General features: G+C 37.2%; 1 long non-coding RNA gene across 1 annotated transcript; it reads left to right on the forward strand.

Moving 5' to 3' along the window:
• The first annotated feature begins 361 nt into the window (after positions 1-361).
• LOC115411031 (uncharacterized) lies at positions 362-17,541 on the forward strand. The gene is made up of 3 exons (XR_003934166.1): positions 362-518; positions 13,221-13,223; positions 17,529-17,541. It is a non-coding gene; the product is annotated as an uncharacterized LOC115411031 (long non-coding RNA).
• Positions 17,542-17,759: the final 218 nt, after the last annotated feature.

Raw genomic sequence — 17,759 nt, forward strand, 5'->3', positions numbered from 1 at the left:
AGCTCAAACCAGCCTCCACCATACCCAGTGCCCAGAGACGTTGTTCACGTGATAGACGAGGCATGATGCCGTTCACTGGACTAACAGTGGTGGCCTTTTTTGGGCCTTTATATAGGCCTTCAAAACCAATCCTCAAACTGTGCAGATACCCACTGAGTATTGCTCAATGTGTATTTGGTCCACTTTTACAAAGAGACCAACCCATGTGCAATGAACCGTGACAACATGACAACTCATCATTATCTCAACTACCCAAGCACTAAGTCATCAATAAATCCACAATGAATAGTTACAACTCCCCACAAGTAGAAATATGCAGATATTTCTACCTCAAAGTTTCTGTTGACTGTCAGTATATAAAGTTTGAGTTATTGTCATCTAAAGTGACCAGGACTCAAGCGCCTAATTTGCATATTCATAAAATCACTTCTATCTTGAAAACTAAGACAGATATCGACTAACTTTGTATTATCAACTTATAGGAAGTCGGATATGGTCTTTCATTTGATACCAGCTTTGTTGACCTATGATGACCTTGAAAGGTCAAACTCAAGGTCATGGTTTTCATAATACCCAATTTTTGACCCTAACTCCCTCAATTTTGCAGATAGAGAAAAACGACTAGTATCAGGTTATAAAGCATGAAAATACGGGCCAAAGTTCTATTTGGAAGGCCTCCGACAAGCACACTGCCAATGACAGTTTCATTTTGCATGTTTGTCATACTTCAATGTTTCAGATCATCCAACAAATTGAAATATTAGACAAGATTACACAAGTAAAGACAAAATGCTGTTTTTAAATTGATTAGTTTATTATTAAGGGAAAACAAGATTCCAAACCTATATGGCCCTGTGTGAAAAAGGGATTCCTGGGAAGAGCTGTGTTCCACAGGAAGACCTGTGTTTGATTCTTGGTTGAGGTGGTTATTTTTATTAGCTGAAGAATTTTTTTTCTACTTGTTACTCTTATTTTAAACCATAACCCTGTAAAGCCTGAACCATTAAATCACTGACAGAAAATCCCCATTCTTTGAAACTGGAGCCTTTTACTGGTCTTTCTGAACAAGCCCAATGTTTTATTTATTTATTTTTTCAAATATCAATTTCCATGTATGAGTTTCAATTTTGTATCATATTTGATACATCGGGTCCCAGTGCTCAAATAGTATTAGTTTTGAACAAACAAAAACATAATACAACACAAACATGTCTTACATATTGTAATTCCTTTTCAAAATTGACAAAGTTCTGTCTCCTTCTTCATTAACGACAGTCTTGTAGTGTCACTGGAAAGGCCTCTGGTGAACAAATTCCTCCCCCCTGGTGGATTATCTGTGTATTGCATGTATCTAATTGTATACGTCAAGTTTTTCAAGAACAAAAATATCACACTGATCATGTAGAGGGCTTCCAGACTCATGTATCAAATATGATACATTTGGCGTTATAGGGTTAAATTCCTATAGCCAGCTCAGTCAGCTATTTGGTATACTGTGTGTTACTTATTATGAGGCTGTAAAAACTTAAATTTTATGCAATGTTATCTTAAAACCAGCATTTTTATGCTGATTTTAAACCCTCTAAATACATGTGTAGACATGCTTATTTCTAGATTTAAAAATTTAATTCAACAAATCTGATCAAGTGAAATGATCTTGCTATATGGACAGATATTTCACTTGTTTTGAGTACCTTTTTCCTCAGATTTAGTGTTTTTATCTTGTTTTTAGACACTTTTTACCTCCGCCAAGGAGGTTATGTTTTTGCCAGGGTTTGTTTGTTTGTTTGTTTGTCTGTTTGTCTGTCCGTTAGTGTGCAACATAACTCAAAAAGTTATGGACAGATTTTGATGAAATTTTCAGGGTTTGTTGGAAATGGGATAAGGAAGAAATGATTCAATTTTGGTGGTGATCGGGGGTGGGGGGGCCCACGGGGGGGGGGGGCGCAGGACCACAAAATTTCATCAAAATCTGTCCATAACTTTTTGAGTTATGTTGCACACTAACGGACAGACAAACAGACAGACAGACAGACAAACAAACAAACAAACAAACCCTGGCAAAAACATAACCTCCTTGGCGTGGGGGGGCCCACGGGGGGGGGCACTGATCAGCCTTGGCGTAGGTCTGCGCTCTCCGAGTGCTTCTAGTTTTTGCAATGTACCATGTTTCAAACAAATTGTTTTATCCAGTGGTAAATTACTCCTCACACACACATACATGGACACAAACACAAATAATACCCTATTCTAGTTCAGAGTTCAGTATAATTAACTCTTGCTTTACACACATGTTTTTTGTTAGTATTTCTATTGTTAACAGTTCTCCAGACCTGTATTTGAGGTCACACCTCTACTGATTACCTGCCATATTCACTTGATCTATGCCCTGTCAATAAACTGCTTATTCTGACTTAAGTGAAAATTACTTATCTCTTATTAATGTCTTCACTCCAAACTCTGAGTCTTTTATCGGATTTAAAATACGGCCTGTTCAGAAATCATAAAAATATAGTGGTTTAATCATGAAATCATCCAAACTTTCAACACACAGGGCTCTGTGATGGTTCAGTGAAGGTCAGAGAATAAAAATCATTAAGACAGAACTTACCAGTGCAGGCATTTTCACATGACAAAATGCAGTGATGCAAAAATTTTTAATTGTCTGCAATGCGTAGAATTTCCATGTCAACGTGACCAAAGTAAATGTTTTGCGCACCACGCTGCAAAAAAGAAAAAAAAAAACATGTTTAAAATTAGCATTGCATATTTGTGCTTAAGTTGCCATAACATTTAAGGGGTTGTATATTTCTGCTTTACATTGCATATTATGCAAATGTTCAATGCAGTATGTCAACCTGAGTGCATATATTTAAATTTTGCTCTAACTTTTCCCTGTCCTCACTGTGGTCTGGTGGGCTCAATCAGTGGAGCACTTCCACACATGATACTATGTTACCCTGCTGAGTGGTGTAGAATTGAAGCTGCCAATCAAAAGCAGGAGCCTGAAGCTAATCAATCCAAGCAGGCAATGATGTGATTTTTTCCTTGTCGAGGGCTGAGCGAGCCAGCATTCGTCGGATGGTTGGATTTGCTCACCTCTTGCAGTCTGGGTAAATCACACAGCTATCATAAGACATGTAAATGCCTCTTTCCGGCTCTGTTTGAATAGGATGTTTTTGCTGCTGCCAGATTTACATAGAAATGATAAGTAAATGATAAGCACAGGCTGTTATTAACTTAACAACAACACTGCCTGTTAAAATGGGACCAGGAAATGTTTGTTGGGTGAGAAAATGTAATCACATTTTATGCAGAAATCAATGGCAAATTACCATTCATCAAAAAACATCACTGGTTTATTATGTGTTGCACGTTATATTTGCAGAGAAGTTTTTGCTGTTGATAAAAATCAAAACAGTTCAAGACAGTAATTATAGATGTAGTGGTAGGTGATGTCAGGACGTAGCATGTGGTCATGGGAGTGGTTCTGCCCCTCATTTTTGATCCAGATCTCCCTGGTTTAACTCAGGCTTCATGATTGTAAATAAAATAAAGTATGAAAGGTATCAATGGGAATCAATAGAATGTATTATGTTTTTTCATTATGATTTGAAAATTATAATTATTCTTTTCTTTTCTTTTCTTTTTTATATACTTTATTTTTGACAGATTTGACATTTTTTAACAAACAGACAATAAAACAACAATGCAAAGACATAAGAAGAGTGTCAACAAACACAGACAGGGCAATATCAAAATGTAAAGGTTTAAAAGGAGCATTTTTTACGATATTGTTTAAAATCCCCTTCACACCCCAATTACAACCAATTAATTAAATGCTCTAGCACAAAAAAAAAAAAAAAAATTGTCACCTGTGGAATGGACAGGACTGAAAAAACACCATCCAATCATTTTGAGCGCGCAATCGAAATGATTGAACGGTGATATGTCTATCAAACTCAACTGCCATTTGTCCCTCCCCCCTCTGTGCTTACCTAGGGATGGGAATTGATAAGAATTTAATGATTCCAATTCCATTATGGATTTTGTTTATCGATCTGATTCCTTGTCGATTCTCATTGGATGAGGGAATAAAAGAGTACAAACGGGTGTGTTTGCATTAACTGTCTTTTATATTTCCATCTCTGCTCAGAAAATATAACATATACAGTATGTACAAATAATAATAACAGATGATGCCGGGCCTGGTTGGGGGGGCGTGCAGTGAAAGTGAAACTTAAGATTCTTTACTAATTCCTCTTTTGCCGCATTTCCATTACATGGAACCAGTTTGACTCAGCTCGGCTCAGCTCCCGTTATTGTGCACCTCATTTCCTTTCCCCTACCTTCAGAAACTTATATTTGAGAGGACACAACGTTTGTTGCCTGCACTGGAACCGGAACTGGGCCTGACGTTCACTCTGCCGCTACGTTCACAAGTGTCACTAAGTAGCGTATGAAATACGTGACATTCCTGTAAATGATTCACATGCTGTGGACAAATGTTTGAGGATATTGGAGGGATTCCACCCTTTTGAAGACATGGAAGCTTTGACAGTGTTCCAAGTGTCGTCTTTTTAGACCGTTTCTGCCTCAACGCCATGTTGGCTACGTTCTGACCAAAACAATGCAGCGTACGTGTGACGTCATCGTGTGTGCCCAATGAAGGCGGAATCGATAAGCAGAATCGTTAAGCAGGCAGGCAAACGATTCCAAGGAATCGAGCTACTGGGATCTGGTTCGTTCTCGATTCCCATTCCTATGCGTACCCCTCTTCGTACATGAATCGTACGTTCTCAGAGGTTTGGAGCACTGGTACAGGAAACGAAACCAGAGCCAGAGCTTGGTTATATTAGTTATATTAGGATGGAAAGTTCACCGGCAAACTGTTTTGTCACTAACATAAATCACTAGGAAATGTAACGTCAGTCAGATAGGTATGAACTGAGGCTGTTCTGTAAGAGCGGGGGTGTAGGAGGAGACTGAATGAGGTACGCATGGATTGGGGTCGGAGCTGGGGTCGGGGCCACGCTCATGAACCCTCTGAAGAAAGGGGTTTGGACTTTTGAATTGAGTATTTTCAAAATGTAGCTTGCTCGAACCGTTTTTAGCTGACCGGCATGTCGGCCGTAAGCTATTGTCATCATGCGGCGTCTGTCGTCGTCATCTGTCGTCCATTACAAAAATTTCAATCGTCTTCTTCTCCCAAACTACAATTCCGATTGACTTCAAACTTGGTATACAGCTTCTTTATGATGATGTCAACACAAGGTATTGAGATTATTTGGATCCGGATCTGATTCTGGATTTGGTGCGACTTTGAAAAATTTCCCCAGTATAAGAGGTAGGAAGTGGATCGATGCAATAACTCAGTAAATATAAATGATATCCAGTGTAAATTTCTACAGTCCAGCCCTGATGGGGAGATGACCAAAACATAATGTCCACATGCTGATCAGGATCTTCTTCTGGATCCGGGAACTTACGGAAAACTTAACATGGGCTCTTATGGGGAAAACATTTAAATCGTCTTTTTCTCCGAAACTCCAGTTCTGATTGACTTCAAACTTGGTATACAGCTTCTGTATGATGATGTCAACACAAGGTATTGAAATTATTTCGATCCGGATCTGATTCTGGATTTGGTGCCACTTTGACAAATTTTCCCATTGTAACAGATAGGAAGTATATTGATACAATAAATCAGTAAATATCAATGATATCAAGTTGGAATTTGAATTTTTTACAGATCTGATTGGAATATGACCAAAACATGGGCTATTTCTGTAATATAATAAATACACAGAACTGGGTGATAATAAATGGCATCTGGATACATTTCCCAAGGCTTTTAATTTGGCCGGTAAGCTACAGGGCCATTGGTCCTATTTTTCTAAGATCTCACCTTTAAAGTACAATGGTAACAAAGTGGGTCAGTGAGTCACAGTATTATCCCATCATAATAAGAGGGTTGAGTTACCTTGGGTATTGTTCTGTTTCAGTCCATGTCAGATCATTCAGATATATTCTCATGTTGCATCAGATCATGTCCAGGTGTGCGAAATGGTTCCTCTTTGCCATTTTCATATATTTTGCTATTACATGTATTTGAGGATATACACTACAAACAAAAAGTTAAGGATATTTTTTAATTTTTGGGCTTTTTTTTTCAGTTGGGATTCTTGCACAGCACTTTTTACTTTTTTGTGTGTGAATTGAATTGAAACACATTTTTTTTTAATGACCAGACATAGTTTTATTTACAAATGGCAAAAATGACCCCAAAAAATTAAATATCCTTAACTTTTTGTTTGTATTGTACATCCACCTACAAGTCTAAAAATATAAGTGTATGTACAGATTGTTGTTGCACACAGACGACTACATATTGGAATCCCAGTAGATCCACATACACCTGCTGACATGATTATACTTCCACCATTTTCATAGACATTTGTGCACATTTTCCTGGAGTGCATACTACCAAGTTGATAATTGAAAACACACGTTGAGATATGTGTGTATTTTTCAGGAGAATAATAAGGTGTCTCCTATTGGGGTGTCTCATCTTCTAGGATAGTTGTCTATTTCAGCCAATAATTATTAAATTGTCCAAATTAAGGTTCAAGGAGAAAGTTATTTTTCCATGCTGTATATGTCTTTAACAATTCCATCCACTCCTTTTCTTGTTATGTTTTTTTACTGGCTGCCAGCATTATACTAATCAAGTATTTGTCTCTAGAACTGGACTGTGGGTGGTGTATTTCCAAGATAAATGTGCAGAAATCATGTTTAATCTCAAACCCATTATTATGATAATGATGTCCATCCTTTCAATCCAGTGAAACCTAATTCTCGGACAATCCCAGAAAATGTGAAAATGGTCCAATTATGATTTTCTTGAAAAATAAGAATAGTTTTCCACAGATATTTCTACAGTAACTCAATGTGGCTTTATTCTTATAATAATATTAACCCACAAAGACCCAAACATCCATCACCAACTAAAAGCACCTAATGATCCTGTTGATCCATGAATCCTATCAATACTCATCTTTTCTCCTTGGCTTTTGAAACCATGTGAGATGTTTGAATGTATTATTTTTATTCTATTGTTTTATCCGGTAGTGGTTTAATGTTCTTATTTTTTGTTGTTTTTAATTGCATGGCTTTTTATGTGTGGTTTTTTTTTTATCTATTCTTCTATTTTATTCTTTTATTTGGGGTTTTATTTTTTAAATAAGTTAGATAAGATTAAATAAGTTTATACTTCTTCCTACTCCTTTTCGACCATGCAAAATTCAGACTTGTATGTGCTTGAAGATAGATTCTGTCCATTTAAATGTTATTTTGTTTATGTCTTAATTTGCTTTGTCTTTTTTATTTTCTTTGCATGTTTGAAATAAAATAAAAAATAAATAAATAAATTAATTAATTAAAAAATGTATTCTTCTGTACAGCACTGTTTTCTTTTTTGTACAGTTCTGTCTTTTATTCTATTCTGTATTTTATTCTTTTACTTTGGTTATAATTATTTTTCTGTACAGCACTTGGTCCACTGCGCTTGTTTTAAGTGCTTTACAAATACAGTTGGATTGGATTTGATTGCAATGCATGTAAATAATAAGTGTAAAATACATCTGGCATCTTTTCACTGTCATCAGGTACGACTCATTTGGACGTTCAGAGGCTCCGTAGTTACCATGGAAACACCATCATCTTCTACAACATTGATTCATCAGTAAAACCCATGGAGTTTAATAAATGACAGTGGATGGAAATGCTTGGTTTATGTCAGTTAATGATAGATTTTACTGGAAATTCACTTTTTCTTTCAGTTTTCTTTGTTTTTGAAACAATAACCCTCGACTTTAATCTGAACTTTTATGAACATCTTCATGATCAGTAGATTAAATATTAGAAAATACCTGATTTACATGAGTAAAATGCAAAATACAGAGGATACTAGGGATGCACCGATACCGCTTTTTTCCAGACCGAGTACGAGTACTTACATATGAGTACTTGCTGATACCGAGTACCAATACAAGTACTTAATAATCCCATTCCAGTTCTTAGTTCGTTTTGTAAATGTGCTTTATTGTCGTCGTCATTAGTCTGACTGGAACAAAGTGCTGCTACTGACATTTAATGTGTTGGAATGAGTGTTTGTCAATTAATCCACCAGGGGGCGCCGCTCTGAATTAACCATACTGGACAAATACCACGAAGAAGAGTAAAGTTTTTTGAGAAGAAGAAGAAGAAAGTCAGTAATAACAACCATGGAGACGACAGAGGTAACACTAATGTGATACTAATATTGCAGCGTTTTCTCTGCTAAGGTTTAAAAGCTTAGCTTCAGCAGGAAGAGAAAAGAGAAATGAGTGATAAGTTTCGTTTTCACTTCCGCTGGCGGCGGTCCGCACCGCTCCGTACACCTGGTGGTATTCTCTATCTGGGTACGCATCTGCCAGCACCTGGAAAATGGATGGAATGTATGCAGAGGACGGACAGAACGCTGCGTCCGTATCTGTCTGTCTTTAACGTTACTTGCAGTCAGCGTTACTTTCATCACCATCATTTATTTTGAAAAATCTTCACACTCCTCACACATTATTCCACCACCGCGTACCTGCTGCACTGAACTGTGAATGTCACACGGCCATAAGTGGTATCGGTGCATTTGTATTGGATATCTTTTACGAGTACGAGTACACACACTAAGTATCGGAGCCAGTGCCGATACTGGTATCGGATTGGTGCATCCCTAGAGGAGACTATAATAAATGGTAATAAATCACTTAAAAAAGGTTAGATGTAGAGACAATTACATTTAGGAACTGACACAAAAGTAGCGCTGGGTCTTTATGGGTTAATTATGACATTAACTGTAAATAAGCTTAAACATACAGTGCTTCTACTGTAACAAGGGCCTTTCACATGCAGCCTTTAGTTTGATTCATATGATGTTAAGTGACTTATAGTTAGTAATAATAGAACTCAACAGCCCTAGATGACCAAATCAAGTGACACACTCATGTTTGTTTACAACCTGACTCCTGGAAATCAGTCGGTAGCTCTTCAGCGATAGGAAGTGACAGTAGACTGAGGAGCAGTGTCTAGTCTGTGAAGGCTCTTGACTATGATGCACATGATTCAACTACTGTCGTCTAATCTGACACAGAGCAGCGCTTAGCACTGCCGCTTCACAGCCACAAGGTTGGGTTCGATTCCAGTGCCGTCTTCCTCCCATCGTCCAAAGACACGCACCTTAATGGGTCAACTGGTCAATCTGAACCACCCATAGGTGTAAATGTGAGAGTGAATGGTTGTGAGTCTGTATATGTCAGCCCTGTGAAGAACTAGTCCAATGTGTAGTCACAGATCAGAACAGACTAACTCACATTATGTAGAGCAGGGGTGTCAAACTCATTTAAGTTCAGGGGTCACATATAGACCAATGTAATGTGAAGGAGGCTGGACCAGCAAAATAATAATAAATAATACTGACAAAAGTCAAATCACATGAAAACATTTCCAAAAGTTTCCTTACAAATGTGAATAACATAAACCATGTGAAACCATTTATTTTTATGTTCAGTTATTAATCTCTTTGCTCAAAGCTACTTTTTCTTCTTCAGTTTCCTCTGTTTCTGATATAATAACCCTCAACTTTACCCTGAGTATTAATGAATATCTATATGATCAGTAAAATAAATGTAGCAAAATACTGCATTTTCACTGAAAAAATGCAAAATAAAGGAGACACTATTAAAATAAATTTACATAAATCACTTATGGAAGGTGAAAAATTCCTTTGGGGCCTGCAACAAAAGTAGCACTGGGTCTTTATGGGTTAAGGAAGTGTTTTTCAACCTTGGTGTCAGAACCCAGCATGGAGTCGCCTAAAATTTCTAGTAATTGATTTAAAAAAACAAACAAAAAAAAAAAAAATCTGTACTAATAAAAAATATATGGTGAGTTGACAGAGACAATCCCAATACATACAAGACATGACAAACTGTGAGTCTGAAACTGAAGCACTGTGGTACTGTTTATCTGTCAAATGTTCATTGTGGTCAGTTTCAGATGCTGCAGCTCTTTCATAATTCATAGTTTGAGTTCTTGTTTGTTCAGTATTAATTGTCAGCCTTGTAAATCCAAGCTGGACTGACTGTACATATCCTGACCAAGGAAAATAAAATTCTCACTTTGTGCAGTAATCTACACCTGGCTTTTCTGCCTCTGTCCATAATAATGTACATTATACAGGGTGTCCCATAAGTTTCCATACATAGGAGACATAATACATTCCATACATATATGGTTCTAACATGTATTTCTTTATATTTCTTTTTTATAGTTCTTCAGCAGTGGAGGACACGCATTGAAATGTGTTCCCGACAAAATGGCAGTCATATAGAGCATATTATATAAATAAAAATGGTTTATGTCAAGAAACGTTTATTTTTCCTATGTATGGAGACTTATGGGACACCCTGTATAGACTAAATGTCATCTTAAATTAGCGTTTATTTACAACATAGTATAGCAAACTATTACATGATCAAAAACAAATTAATTTTAGCAAAAAAAAAAAAAAAGTCTCTAATTTGAATGTCTGGGGTCGCCAGAAATTTGGGATGTTAGAATGGGGTCATGAGCCAAAAAAGATTGGGAACCACTGGTCTAACCTGACTAAACCAAGCATCCTCACTCTTTTTTTAAAAATTCTTTTATTAACTTTCTTTATTGGAAGTAATTTCACAGGCATGACAGTGCAAAGTAATAAAAACGACTTCCACTCTTTCATTTTTCTTCTTATCCCTCCCACAATCCCACCCTACCCAAAACAAGACAATCCTTGATGTAAATCCGATATTGACATGTAATCAGTTCAGAATAGATACAACAGCTCTGCAGCTCTTTCATAATTCATAGTTTGAGTCATTGTTTGTTCAGTATTAATGGTCAGCCTTGTAAATCCAAGCTGGACTGACTGTACATATCCTGACCAAGGAAAATAAATTCTCCCTTTGTGCAGTAATCTACACCTGGCTTTTCTGCCTCCGTCCACAATAATATACAGGGGTTGGACAAAATAATGGAAACACCTTCACCTCAAGATGATAATGCCCCAATCCATACAGCTAGAATTGTTAAATAATGGCATGAGGAACATTCTAATGAAGTTGAGCATCTCGTATGGCCGGCACAGTCCCCAGACCTCAACATTATTGAGCATTTATGGTCAGTTTTAGAGATTCAAGTAAGACGTCGAGTTCCACCGCCATCGTCTCTAAAAGAGTTGGAGGGTATTCTAACTGAAGAATGGCTTAAAATTCCTTTGGAAACAATTCACAAGTTGTATGAATCAATACCTCGGAGAATTGAGGCTGTAATTGCTGCAAAAGGCGGAGCTACACCATATTAAATTATATTTTGTTGATTTTTTAAGGTGTTTCCATTATTTTGTCCAACCCCTGTACATTATATAGACTAAATGTCATCTAAAATTGACATTTAGTTGCAACATAGCATAGCAAACAATTACATGATCAAAACAAATGAATTTTAGCAAAAAAAAAAAAAAAAAAAAGTCTCTGTTTTGAATGTCTGGGGTCAACAGAAATTAGTGATGTTAAAATGGGGTTATGAGCCAAAAAAGGTTGGGAACCACTGGGTTAAGGTCTAACAGTAACTATGGTTTTTCCAAGTGTTTGTACTGGTTTGCAGATGTTTTGTTTACAGATATATTTTGTTTAAAAAAAGAAAAAAAAGAGGTAGAATATATCTTTTGATAAAACTATCCATGTTAGTGTTGACAGGGCAGGTTTTTCTGAATAGAAGTACTCATGGTAATGTTTTTCGAGATATTTTAATGCAGAAATATCACATTTTTGATGCCAAAATGTGTGTCTGTGAGACTGTTGAAAGTGCTGTTATTTTCTATATTACTGTTTCGTACGTCCTCAGCTGGTTATTGTGTTATTGTGTTCTTGTGTTGTGCCCTATGGCTCTATCTATTCTGCCAAAGTGTCTGTTTCACTGAGAGGGTTGTGCATCAAATAACATCCTTTTCTCTCTTCATACATGGCAGGTTTACTTTTGTGGTTTTGGGCCAGATTGTATTGTATTGTATTGTGTTCTAACAAGCGATTCAACAGTGTCATTGATTCTTGGCGCCACTGGTTTATTTTCCTATTGTAAGTTGCTGTAGTGACACTTGAGGCTGTATCAGTACATTTGGCATCGCTGGAGGGTGTGGTACTTTGTTATCTCTTGGTGTTTTAAAGAGAATACTGAATAGATTTTGTTCCCTTCAAAAAAACAAAAAAGGAGCGTTTCAGATATGCCGCTTTTACATTTTTCATCCCTGACAGGAGTTAACGTCTTGCCTAATGAAACATTTCTTGTCACAGAGGCACAAGTGGTGATCCAGTGAAAAGCTCTGCAGTAAAACTCAGGGTTTGCCAAGAAGTTTCAGTGAGCCTGAAAATATATTTGTGGTAACATGTTTCAACTATTGGCATCATGAATATAGATGATCTCTCCAAATTATTTCATAAATTGCAATTAGCACCGGCTGTACTGCCACAGAAAAGTGAATCCAAACCATGGCAGGAAAAACACGGAAGGCACTGGCAATGCTAATGAGTTAAGCATTTTCTTGCTTTAAAAAAAAAAAAAATCAGATGCTTATTTTGTCAATTCACAGATGAGCCCACAAGCCCATTACATTACACGTTGCCATGGTAATGTCTCCTCAATGTGGTAACATGATGTACTTAAACTGATTTGGTGTCATTTATCAACAGCGTGCTTTTAAAAGTCACACCATCCAGTCAAAAAAGGATTTTCCCTATTGAGGGGAAAGTTTCTGTTTTTTTTTTTTTTTTTTTTGCAAGAAACTTCAGAATTAATTAAAAATCACACCAGGAGATGTCAAGGGATTTACTTCAAGGCTCAGGAAGGCAGTCCTTTTTCTGGTGAGGCATCCTTCAGTGAGGACAAGCCTGTGTTCATAATTCCATTTTTCATCAAAGTGTGTTTTAATCTCGACATTCTCAGTGCGGCACAGACACATCTTAACAGGGAATCCACTGTCCTTATCATTTATTTTATTCCCTGCCGGTCTTGCCTAAGCAATTTTAAACTTGAAAAATTATAGATTTCCTCTTACAAATCACCAGAAAAGACTGCTTACTGTGCATGAGTTTGTCAAATGTTCATAAATTTATGATTTTTTGCTGTTGAAGCTTTTTCCATCAACAGAATCCAATGCATTTAAAATATTTCAAGAGTATCACTTAAATCTGAATTTATTCTACTCTTTAAAAAAAAAAAAAATCACCATTCTGCCTTTGGGTCTTTGGATTGAACAAAACAGGGGGGCAGTATTCAGCTTTGCATAAATGCAGCTACTGGTCTGACCAAGTACTGACTCCTTTTGAAGTCCATGTCTATGTGGCCTGCAGAGCTGCTTCTTCAGGCCAGGTCTCCAAGAACTGTATCTACCAGGCAGGAAATGATGGTCTGACAGTAAGGGTATGCTGAAAACCTCAGAGGACACATGGAAATGAAAACAGGTCAATTGTTTTCCATATTTTCCTCAATAAATCAACCGAGAGAACCATATTTTCTGCAGTTCCTTTTTTTTTTTAACCCTTTATCGGGCAAGTGACAATTTTTAGTAAGTTCCACACATATTACAAGACAGTGACAGTAACAGTTCCAGTGAGGACAGTGAGTCAACAGTCTTAGGTCCAATGTGGTCTACAGGGTCTGTAAGGTCCACCTCTGCATGAACAGTGAGCGTACCTGCTTTGTTATGTACCATGAAGTAATGGTACTAATGTAAGGAATGATGTTCAAAGGGAGAATGTGGACTTATGTTGGTCTAATGTTCTAAAAGTCATGTTCTAATGTTCATGTTTAACCTCCAGAGACCCAACTATGGGTTTTCTGTCCACATTTGTGGACATGAGTTTCACAACTTTATACAAAAAAAAAAGAAAAGAGCAGAAAACTGTCCACAACAAAGGACATTCCATAACAAGAAAAGCAGAGTGAGTGCAGACCTCCACCAAGCCAGATCAGGGGGAACACCGTGCCCCCACCCCCACCCCCCCCGATCACCACCAAAATTTCATCATTTCTTCCTTGTGCCAGTATCAACATTTCCTGAAAATTTCATGAAAATCCGTCCATAACTTTTTGACTTATCTTGCCAAAAACAAACAAATAAACAAACACGCACACACGCAAACACACAAAGAAAAGCAATCACAATACCTCCTGGTGGAGGTAAAAATTTTAAAAACTGCATCTGAAAAAACTGTTGCATCATGATGTTTCTAGTATTGGCACTTATTTAATAAAAAACAAAAAAAGCTGGTACTTTGCTGACATTTCCTGGTTCTCAGGAGGTTAAATACATGTGTTTTTCTTATATTCTTTGAATATACTTCTTGGATTTTTTATTTATTTATTTTTTTTGCCCATTATGGGTAGGGAACCAAATACGGTAACTTTATTGACCTTGATTTTCTACACAACAGTAACAATTTTTGAAAAATTTCACAAAACTAATGAAATTTTGTTATGTCCTCCAATAACACACTAACACTGAAATTTTGAATCCTAGAGTGTTTCTATGAGTGACCTATAAAGGGTAAAAATGAATTTGGATGTAAATAATGACAGAGAAAAGTGACACCATAAAAGTTTCAAATCAGTTCCAAATTAATTGCTTTACAAGTGCTATTAAGGCAGTAGCTAAATGAAAGCATTGTGTTTGGATGGATCCAAAATGTAGATGTGTGGGTTTCTGTTCATGCATTCAGTATTTTTATTGCCTTCAAATTGAATAAGGATTGAGGATACAAGACAGTGACGGTAACAGTTCCAGTGAGGACAATGAGGTAACAGTCTCAGGTCTAATGTGGTCTACAGGGTCTGTAAGGTCCACCTCTGCATGAACAGTGAGTGTACCTGCTTTGCTAGGTACCATGAAGTAATGGTACTAATGTAAGGAATGATGTTCAAAGGGAGAATGTGGATGTGGACAGGGGTCTGGATCAGCACTGATGTTGGTCTAATGTTCTAAAATACATGTTCATGTTCAAATACATGTGTTTTTCCTGTATTTTTTGTATATACTTCTTGGATTTGATTTGTTTATAGATTTTGCCACTTACGGGTAAGGAACCAAATATGGTAACTTAATTGACCTTGATTTTCTACATAACAATAAAACATTTTGAAAAAAAATTCACACCAGTAATAAAGTCGTGTTACGTCCTCCAATAACACACTAAAGTAGAAATGTTGATTTCCAGAGTATTTCTATGAGTGAACTATAAAGGGTTAAACTCAGACAACCTGGAAAACAGATATTAAAAAAACACACAGGTTGAGATATTAAATCTTTATAGTCTGACTGCCTATTTAGAGGAGTATTTTCTGGAGGGAATGTTTATTTGTAAACCAATGAATTTGCCTGAAAGGCCACCATTCAGAATTCCACTGCTGTTACCAGAACACAGGAAATCAATGAGTCATTTTGCTGTGAACTACAGATGAACTTACACTTCAGTTGTTTATGGATTTTAATTAGGGCCAAATAGTCTCATGAATTTATGTAAAGCCCTCATACAGTCTGTGTACATCACACACAGAGCTGGTGATGCATTCTGGGAACAGAGGTCTGTGCTCTCCTGCCAAAACATGGCATGATGTGAAGTAGGCATAGTTATCTGAGCACTGCGTCTCATCTTTTAGTCCCTTTTCAGACACGCTGCAGTTTCCCACTGGATGCTGCTGTGAGTGACACTAGAAACTCATCTCCTATTCCCCTGCTTCACAGCGACGTGTCAGAAGCTGACGAGATGTAGAAACCAAGCGATGAGAGGCAAGTTTGCCCATTTGAATAATGTGCACCTAGGAGAACACAGATTCTCTTCTAGACTCTTTGATGTGTTTGCTGTGAAAAGATGACTCCTGACAGTGTCAGATTAAACCCCAGACTCTCTGAAAGTATTGAAGAACAGTGGGGGAAAAAACCTAACACCGCCGGAGTTGTAATATCACTCTGTTAAAAAAAAAAAAAAAAAAAAACTAAACCACAACACTGGCAGTAAATGATGTATCAGTCACAGTAGGGTGTTTCATTTGACACCCTCTGAGAAAATCACATGTCACTCTTTGAGATTAGAATTAGTTTTGAGGGCTGTTTATTCGCTTCTGCACAGAGTCAATGTGTCGTGTTACACAAACCAATATCTGCATAGCTGTATCAGCAAATAGGGAGGGAGAGCAAAATCAATCGTAGCACAAGAGGCGCCGTATTGTGACGGCGGCAGCGACAGGGACTACTGGGAGCTTCAATTGGCTGGATGTTTCTACCACAAGGCTTTTTTCTTCCAATAGATTTGACAATCTTCATGGCTTTTTCCTGTCACCTCTCATAAAGGCCTGCCTTTTTAAAATTCAAATTATCCTTTGGGGTGCTGAAATTAGCATCGTGAAATATTCATGGAAAGTTTCACAACGTGTATTGTACACCTCCAAGGAGCTGAACAGGTACTGTATCAACACAGCCTGGGTTTGTAAATTTTTCATGGCCGTCGTGCAGCAGATCTCAGATCAGTATTTCAGTAACATTACACACACATCACATACCTTCATTTCCTCTCTTCCCTGTCATGCTGACATTTTACCACGCAACATATTTATCCCACACAACCCTCTCTTCTGTCTGTAGCAACGCATGGTTTAGGATTAGACAATCCATTTCATTCCATTCCATAGTAGATGAAGTGCTAGCCTGTTAAATACACACAATTAGTCTTTTTTTTTAAATTTTTTTTTTATCATTATTACCTCCGCCAGGAGGTATTGTGATCGTTTTGCTTTGTGTGTTTGCGTGTTTGTTTGTTTGTTTGTTAGCAAGATAACTCAAAAAGTTATGGACAGATTTCATGAAATTTTCAGGAAATGTTGATACTGGCACAAGGAAGAAATGATGAAATTTTGGTGGTGATCGGGGGGAAGACGTTCTGTCTTGGCAGAGGTCTGCGCTCTCCAAATGCTTTTCTTTTTTTATTAAAATGTTTTTATAGTTTTTAATTAACATTTTTTTCAACTGATGAAAGGTAATAAAAACAAAAAGATAGAACACCACATAATGCATTTATCTAGTTTCACTTATACAACCTACGTAAAGTGAAGTGTGATTTAGCAAACATATAATATCATTAGTTAAATTGTTCATTCATTAGGATAAAACTCTTCATTTTTGAGATGCTGTTTATGAAATATGTTGAGGTCAACTCAATGAGATGAGTTTATTTCAAGTGTTTTTTCCTTGAAATAAACCACTTACCTGAGAATATAATATTAAACTGATAAATTAGCCATTTCTAAGAGATACATGTTTGCTATAGCTCAACTATGCATGTATATACACCAATGGGGGGGGCGGGGGGGGGGGGGCGGGTATGAACATGGGGTAGGGGCAGCAGTTATATACCTTGGGGTGTGCGGTCTATAACTAACGTAACTAATGCTGGCATGAAGCGAAAGTGAAAGTGAAACCTAACATACTCTATTATACAACGGATCTTAGACGAAATTTTCAATTCTTCTAACCTGTATCCACTGGACCCCCTCCACTGCTCTATGGGCCCCCCACAAATGCTGGGCCCCATGAATTTGTCACGTTTACCCCCCCCTTTACGGCGCCCCAGCACCTA

This window comes from Sphaeramia orbicularis, chromosome 20, assembly GCF_902148855.1.
Source record: "Sphaeramia orbicularis chromosome 20, fSphaOr1.1, whole genome shotgun sequence".
NCBI classification, from domain to species: Eukaryota; Metazoa; Chordata; class Actinopteri; order Kurtiformes; family Apogonidae; genus Sphaeramia; species Sphaeramia orbicularis.